General features: G+C 36.9%; 1 long non-coding RNA gene across 1 annotated transcript in view; it reads left to right on the top strand.

Moving 5' to 3' along the window:
- LOC137970820 (uncharacterized) overlaps nucleotides 1–4,077 on the top strand; it is a 4,410-nt gene extending 333 nt beyond the window's left edge. Inside the window, exon 2 of the long non-coding RNA XR_011116877.1 lies at nucleotides 945–4,077. This is a non-coding gene — a long non-coding RNA (uncharacterized lncRNA). The remainder of the gene's footprint in view (nucleotides 1–944) is intronic.
- The last annotated feature ends 3,686 nt before the right edge of the window (nucleotides 4,078–7,763 follow it).

Genomic DNA, 7,763 nt, shown 5'->3' on the forward strand with positions numbered 1-7,763 from the left:
TTTGAATCGGCCGTTACAACTGTCTCAAAATACGGTGTGTGACACTTGCAGACTGCAGACTGCCTACAAATAGCACTGATAAACGGTATTTAAGTCTAAGTATCCATTTCAAATAGCGCTGATAAACAGTATTTAAGTCTAAGAACCCGTTTCAAAACGATTAGCTTTCGATAATCATTGTGTCTAGATACCCGGCAGCCGGGAAGTGCTTTCAAAAAACTAGATACCCGGCAGTCAGAAATTTTGACCAATTATTTTCTCCAAATAGCTCGCTTAATTCCTCTAACATAAGATATTTGTTTAGAAAACAAATATCTTATGTTCTTGCTACCACAAGTCCTGGGACACAGTGTTCTGAAATAACCATAATAGTAAATTGAAAGCAAATTAACGATTAACGATAATCGTCAATTTAAGCTGGTTACACAAGAAGTCAACTTTTAAAGACAACTGCGAACTTGTTGTCGTAGACGAAGCTCACGTAGGTCAAATTTGGTAAGTAACTAGAAAGGTTTTTGCCTCGAACTATAACCGATTCACTGTTGAACCCTTTGCGTGAAATATGAAGCAAGTTATCTACGAATCGGCTTCCAAGCTGAAATCTTCTAGCTTCAACTTTGTGCGATATTTTGCTACTGAGCCTTAATTAACAACAAATGTAAAATTAAGCAAGCTTACATTTAAGTACATGTTCGAACTAAATCTTGCAGAGTTTTGCCAGTGATTGTGTAACAATGATCTGTAAATTTTTCTATCCTGCATGATCAGCCAGTGCTTGTCTGCTTTGTGAAAACAGCAACACCCTCTTATTCATTCTGATAAAAGTTATCTGTACTGGTATTCACTGGTTTTTCAATTTTCTTTAACAATGTAGTGTATTCTAAGCCCTGTGGAATTAAATGCATTTAGAGTATATCACAATATTCTCATTTCCTTCTTATTAGGGGCAAAGCTTTTAACAAGAAGAATGCTTTCCGGGAAGCTTATGGAGAAAAGATCATTCTTGAGATCATTTTTGAAGCCTGGAACTGCAATGCTTGCCTTGACTGCCGCTGTTGAACATAGGAACAGAGAGGCTCTGACCAAGCTTCTTGGAATAAATTTGTCAGATTATCAATGTTTCGATAAACTATGAGAAAATTCGGTTTTCTTTGCAAGCTGTTAAGAAAGGACTTAGTTGTTTGAATTGGCTGGTAGAAGAGATTTCTGTTAACCAGGATGCTTCTCCAAAGAGCATCGTATTTCACAAGAGCATCAGTGATGTTTCTTTGGTTCTGAGCTACCTTCTAAAGAAACTGGGTCATTTAGATTACATGGGCAACACCAAATCACCAACTAGAAGTAGTCTAATTTCTTGGAGTGTACCACAGAGCTCAAGGAGCGAGTGGCAAAGTCCCTGAAGAATAATGAGGGTCCAGTCATAATAAGCTGTGATAGCAATATCTGCAGTTAGTCATCCACTATGGTCCTGCTCCAAATTTGAGGAACCATTTACAGGAAGCTGGTAGAGCTGGCAGAGATGGCAAAGAAGCCCACATTGTCTATTTTCATGGCCAGCAGCTTCAAAGTGGACACTTGTATCTGTGTTGCCCTCTTCAAGGACTTTGACAGCACCTTAAAACCACTCAAGAAAGGACTCAGCTATTGTTGCATGAAATACAAGAAACACTAACTAATGACATCCCATTTCCAGTACTGGGAAACAGAGTTATGGCTCATGGATTTTTAGAGGATGTGATGAAAGGGGTGGTAAATCACATTTTTGATGTTGAATATTTAATTGAAAATCATCACCTTGCTTCAATGCAGCTTGCCTGAGACAAACATGTAATTGAGATTTTTAGTGAACTGTTTGAAGACATTGACATTTCCTGTGACCCATTGTTTTCTCAAAGCCCTGCTCTGGAGCAAAACATTACAACAGTGACTTTTAGTGTAAACATGGAGGATGTATTGTGTTACGACTACTTTGATTTTTCAAGTGAGTCAGAACAAGAAGAAGAATTTCCAATTAGTGGTGAAGATTTTGATTATCTGCTTGCAACCGTTACGTTGTAACAATTCACACTACCAAGCTACCAGTTATGGAAGTCTTACTGTATGATTTCACTGGTTTGGTTTGTGTTGCCTTTAAGGCTATAATTTTGTGCGGTTTCTAGATATGAACAAATTTTGTCATCATTCTTGCAGCATAAATAATTTTAAGGAATCAGTATGGCTATTGACCCATTGACTCGTGGGAGTGAGACTTGACAGATTTTACCCTGTCTAATGCAAAACGATTTCCATCAACTGGGGGCGTCCTGGAGAGTGAATGGCTTAAATAATTAATTAACCTGTTCATGTATAATGTTAATAATATTTTCATGTTTACTGGTTTGTAGGGACTACAATGTAGTAACTTGGAATTGTTGAGTATGGAATGGCATTTGTATCAAAAATATTTCTTGTCATATAAAATAAATATATTAAAACTTATTGCTCTTTAAAGAAAACATCTTAGCTTATACATAAAACTTGCTACAAAATATAAAACTTGTCACGCCGTATATAAAACATGTTTGAAAATAAAACTCTTAATGCCATATATAAAACTTGTTTGAAAATATAAAACTTGTCACACCATATATAAAACTTGTTTCAATAAAACTTCTCACGCCATATATAAAATATAACTTGTCACGCAATCCACCTATTGGAACCCAGTACCACGCCAAAGGGCGAGAACGAGGTGATGAACTAGAGTTTCCAGGACTACTGTAGCCTCTCACAGAGACCCCATCAAGAGACTATCAAGTCTTGCTGATGGTCTTAAGAAACCAACACAGAGTGGAAAGGCAAAGAGGTAATCAAAAGAACATACCAGTAAATGAGTTACTGTTTCGATTATTAGAGCAAAGTGAGGCAATCACCATCGGCAGCCTAATGCGAAGTCGTCATTTCAACAGCTGTGCGTCACTGATGTCCTTATTTCCAGCAACCTTGGAAAAATTTGCTACATTTAGTAGAACAATGAAGCTGGCCCTTAGTGATCATGATCTGATCTCTGCTATATGGAAGCAGAAGGCCACTAGACCTCAACCTAAGCTCATTGAATATCGTAGTATGAAGGGCTTCGAAAATGATTGTTTCCAAGCTGATCTTGGTAAAATCCCCTGGCATGCTGCATATATCTTCGATGACATTGGTGGTATTTGTGAACACTGGTACCAGCTGTCCATACAGTAGATGTAGTGGACCAGCAGATTCCATACAAAAAGAAGTATATCAAGGGAGACCAGCTGCCCTGGATAACCCCTGAGATCTGGAGATCTGCTCTGCAAATGACCACACTTCAAGCTCTTTTTAGACCGTGTCAAACCACCTCTGGAGTATTAATTATAAGAGAGATGTTCAAGTTGTTGGGTTTAACTATAGTTCATTTTCGCCGTCACATTCAATGAAATAAGCCAAAAACTTGGAATGTTGTAGGAGACAAATTCATAAATTACCCCACCAATTCTCAGGTCTGTGCCCTACGGCATTTCTGAGTTATTTGTCGAAGGGTTTCACGCAACTTTATAGAGTTTATAATTCTGGAAACTCAAGTCCATCGCCTCATTTTTGCCCTTTGGTGCGGTACTGGGTTCCAATAGGCGTATTGCGTGACAAGTATTTTATATATGGTGTGAGAAGTACTATTGCATCAAGTTTTATATATGGTGTGACAAGTTTTATCTTTTCAAACAAGTTTTACGTACAGTATGGCATGGCAAGTTTTATATTTTGAAACATGTTTTATATATGGCGTGACAAGTTTTATATTTTGTAGCAAGTTTTATGTATGAGCTAAGATGTTTTGTTTAAAGAGCAATAAGTTTTATATGTGACAAGAAGTATTTTTGATACAAACGGCATTCGATAGTGGAGCTTCAACTATAAAGTTTTTTTTTCTTTGATTACAATTTTGCAAACCTGTGTGGTCATATGCAATGAAAAGACTGGTAGTAACCATTTATTAACTTTAATTATAAATCCAATCATCTGTACTATATGCAACCCCTGATCTAAATATGAATACAACATTTTTTTTCATGAGCTCTTACATGTGTGACAATCTATTTCACGTACATGTATTCTATTATTACAGAAAACTGTAGATCAAGTTTTCTCTCTTTCTTAGATCTTAATGTCTATAATGCACAAGGTTACACAATGTACCATTTTCACTGGCAATATGAGAAGCATGTTGTAAACCAACATGAAGTGTATTTCTCATACATAGCCTCCCAAGTTTTCAAGAGACCTTGTGACCATGATCTCTCTAGTCTACACCTTGAAAGATATCCCTTTCAAAACTGGGGAAAGCTGCATACCCGACTCTCCCCAGATGAAAGCTAAATTCATGGCCTGTGACAAGATCTTTAACTATTTGACCTATCAGCTGCAATCAGTTTGTGGCATCCACTTTTATTAAATAATAATGTTAGCAAGTCTGCTGTTACAATCAACAGAATCAAGTGTTTTCTGCATCATACTCAAAACCATGCAATTATTTGTTCACTCTTCTCATTGATATTTCTCCCAAGCATTCTAAGGCAGTATTTAAGAATGTGATTGAAAAATTCCATCATCAAATCAAGGGGGAAGAAGGGCCACTCAGTATTTCTAATTTTGTGATATCTTAATAATGACTGGTTATATGGGCAATCAAGTGATGTATTAGCAGTCCAGATGGGGACTGACCAATAATAATAATAATAATAATAATAATAATAATAATAAATACCAGGAGTTAGCTTTTGAAGTAGGATGGATACACCAGGTAAAAGTTGTAGTGGTTCCATTGTTTATAGGGGCCCTTGGAACAGTCTCGAAAGACTGCGAAGTGGCAGGAGTACTAAGGTATACCGGATATAACTGGCAGCGCCCAGATGATCGCCTTGTTGGGAACATCACATATCCTGAGAAAGTGCTGCGTCTCTGCGCTACGGGAAGGAGCTGAGATGTGACATAGAACACCCAGCAAGAATTGAAAGCTGGAGAGAATTTCATAATAATAATAATAATAATAATAATAATAATAATAATAATAATAATAATAATAATAATAATAAGCTATCAAAGCAATGGGAGGAAAAAGCACTTCATGGCAAATTCCAAAGAGAACTAAGGAAGCAGATGTTGACCAAAATGAGACCAACCAATGGCTCAGAAGCACTGGACTAAAAGCTGAAACAGAAGGCCAAATAATCGCAGCACAGGACCAAAGTTTGGCCACAAGATTATACCATGCTAGAATTATAAAAGACGGCACTGATCCAATGTGCAGGAGATGCAACAGATACGAGGAAGTGATAGACCACATTGTGTCTGGCTGTCCTGAACTTGCAAAAACTGAGTATAACCAGATGCAACAAGGCAGCGCCATATATACATTGGAAAACATGTCAGCACTACAACATCGAAGTGCCAGACAAGTGGTATGAACATGAACAGGCAACGGTCACTGAAAATAAAGAAGCTACGATACTTTAGGATGTGCAAATACACGCAGAGAAATAGCAGCTAACAAGCCCAATATAGTGATCAAAGACCATAAGAACAAAACCTGCAAACTCATAGATATGGCAGTACCATCAGAGAGAAACACCTCATAATAAATAATAATAATAATAATAATAATAATAATAATAATAATAATAATAATAATTGTTATTACTATTATTATTGTTATTATTATTATTATTATTATTATTATTATTATTGTTATTATTATTATTATTATTGTTGATGAGAATCAAAAGATTTACCAGTAGATACTGTCCGAGCTTTTTACTATGATAAATTACCTGGACTTACCTGACTCTCATTGGATGGAGATACACAACTGATCGAGTTACAAGTTGAGTTGAGTTTGAGTTGAGTTTGAGTTAAAATTGAGTTAATATCGAATTATGGTTTTTGGCATTTTTGGCACTTAAAAGTAATAAATATTAAGTAGAAGTTGTTTGAGAGTATTTTCTTTTCCCCATTTTTATTATGTAAGAGTTCCTTTTGAAGATTGAACCGGAAGTTTATTTTTACCGGAAGTTATGTTGGCACGGATTGATGACACATTTATAATGAGAGTTTAAAAATGAAAGTCCCCGGATTTAGAAAAAGGGCGCTTACGCCACCAAAAACTTTTGTGTGGTTGTTTTATCGTAGTTTTTCGGAACTTTGTTTATTGGAAATTGGGAGCTTTTTTTGGCAAATCGATTGAGGATTTTTAGGAACCTAAGGAGAAACAAAAGTCACTGGGAAGACCATGAAACACCATTCTCGTGACGTGCACAGAATGGTGAACTGATCAAAACAACCTTGAAAATTTCTCGCACGGCAGTATTCTTGTATTCTGTGGTTTATGGTTCTTATTCGAGAAGACTTGGGTTCTGTGAAGTATGTAAAGTTTTTGTGCAAGAGTTTTCTGTGAATAATAGTTCGCGTTGGATATTCTTGATATATTGTGATATACGTTTGGAAATGAATTTTAAATGTACTAGCATTATATTACTCCAATAAACGTATGTCTGTAGTAAGATACTTGTACTGCTTGTCTGAATTTGAACTTTCCTTGATATTATGAAGGAAGGTGAACGGGGACCATTTTCCCCGAAACTTCGTGTACGTATTAAAGACAACAACAACTCACCACAAGTTTTATCGATTTTTATTTCCATTTTCTAGCAAATTTTCAGACCTAAACTTCGCCTCATATGTTCTCTATATTTACCTACACACAGTGAGCCTGGGTTACCTGTGGTTTCGGTAGGGAGTTTGTGGACTAGTTTGGCTGCTTTCAGGTGCAAATGTTCCAAAGTATAAAATGTAGATGGTGAGCAAAATCCCCAAACAGCGATGCTTGGTACAAGCCCTTTGAAATATATTTCTTCCAAGACACTTGAGGGAAGGGCTTTAAACTTTTTCAGGAATTTTAGCTTTCCTCCAAACTTAGTGTGCAGTGCTTTAACTTGGGGTTTCCACTTCAGTTTATAGTCGATTTCAACCCCTAAGCAAGTGGATTTAGTGGTAAAGTGAATGTAAGAATTTCCGAACATAAAGAGGTCTTAATAGACCAACAAAAGCATTCTGGAAATCAGCACAGCCACAGTCTTTCAGGGGTGAACAGTCAGATGATTCTTACAGCACCATACTCTGAAGTCGTTTAAAATGTGGTTTAACGCATCAGTAGTTTTTTCGACCTCTTTCCCAATGATAGTAGTGTCATCTGCAAACATATGGATACATCCGAAAGTCGTTGACATATATTGCAAAGAATCTGGGTCCCAGTAGAGAACCTTGGGATTTGTCGTAGCTTTGATCTTGCGCCGTTGACATTGACATATTGGGAGAGCTTGCAATTAATCCACTCGTGGAATACACCAGAGACTCCTAGGTCTTACAATTTGGATTTAAGGATGGCATGATCGACAGTGTCAAATGCCTTCTTAAAGTCGACAAAAAGAACACCAACTTTATAGCCACCATCAATTGCCTTTTTCCATGTTTCAGTCAAGTACAAAAGTAGTGATTCGGTGGAGACACCTTTCTTGAAGCCCCAATGATTTGGGTGTATAAGATCATTAGTTCCAAGGTGAGAATCTAAGGAATCACAGACAATGTCCTCCAGCATTTTGCTGTTCAAATTGAACATGGTCAACGGTCTGTAGTTGGCGCAGTCTGATTTATTAATCCATTTCTTGTGTACCGGGACGACCTCTCCAGTCATCCAGATACTGGGG

Source organism: Montipora foliosa, chromosome 9, assembly GCF_036669935.1.
Source record: "Montipora foliosa isolate CH-2021 chromosome 9, ASM3666993v2, whole genome shotgun sequence".
Taxonomy (NCBI): domain Eukaryota; kingdom Metazoa; phylum Cnidaria; class Anthozoa; order Scleractinia; family Acroporidae; genus Montipora; species Montipora foliosa.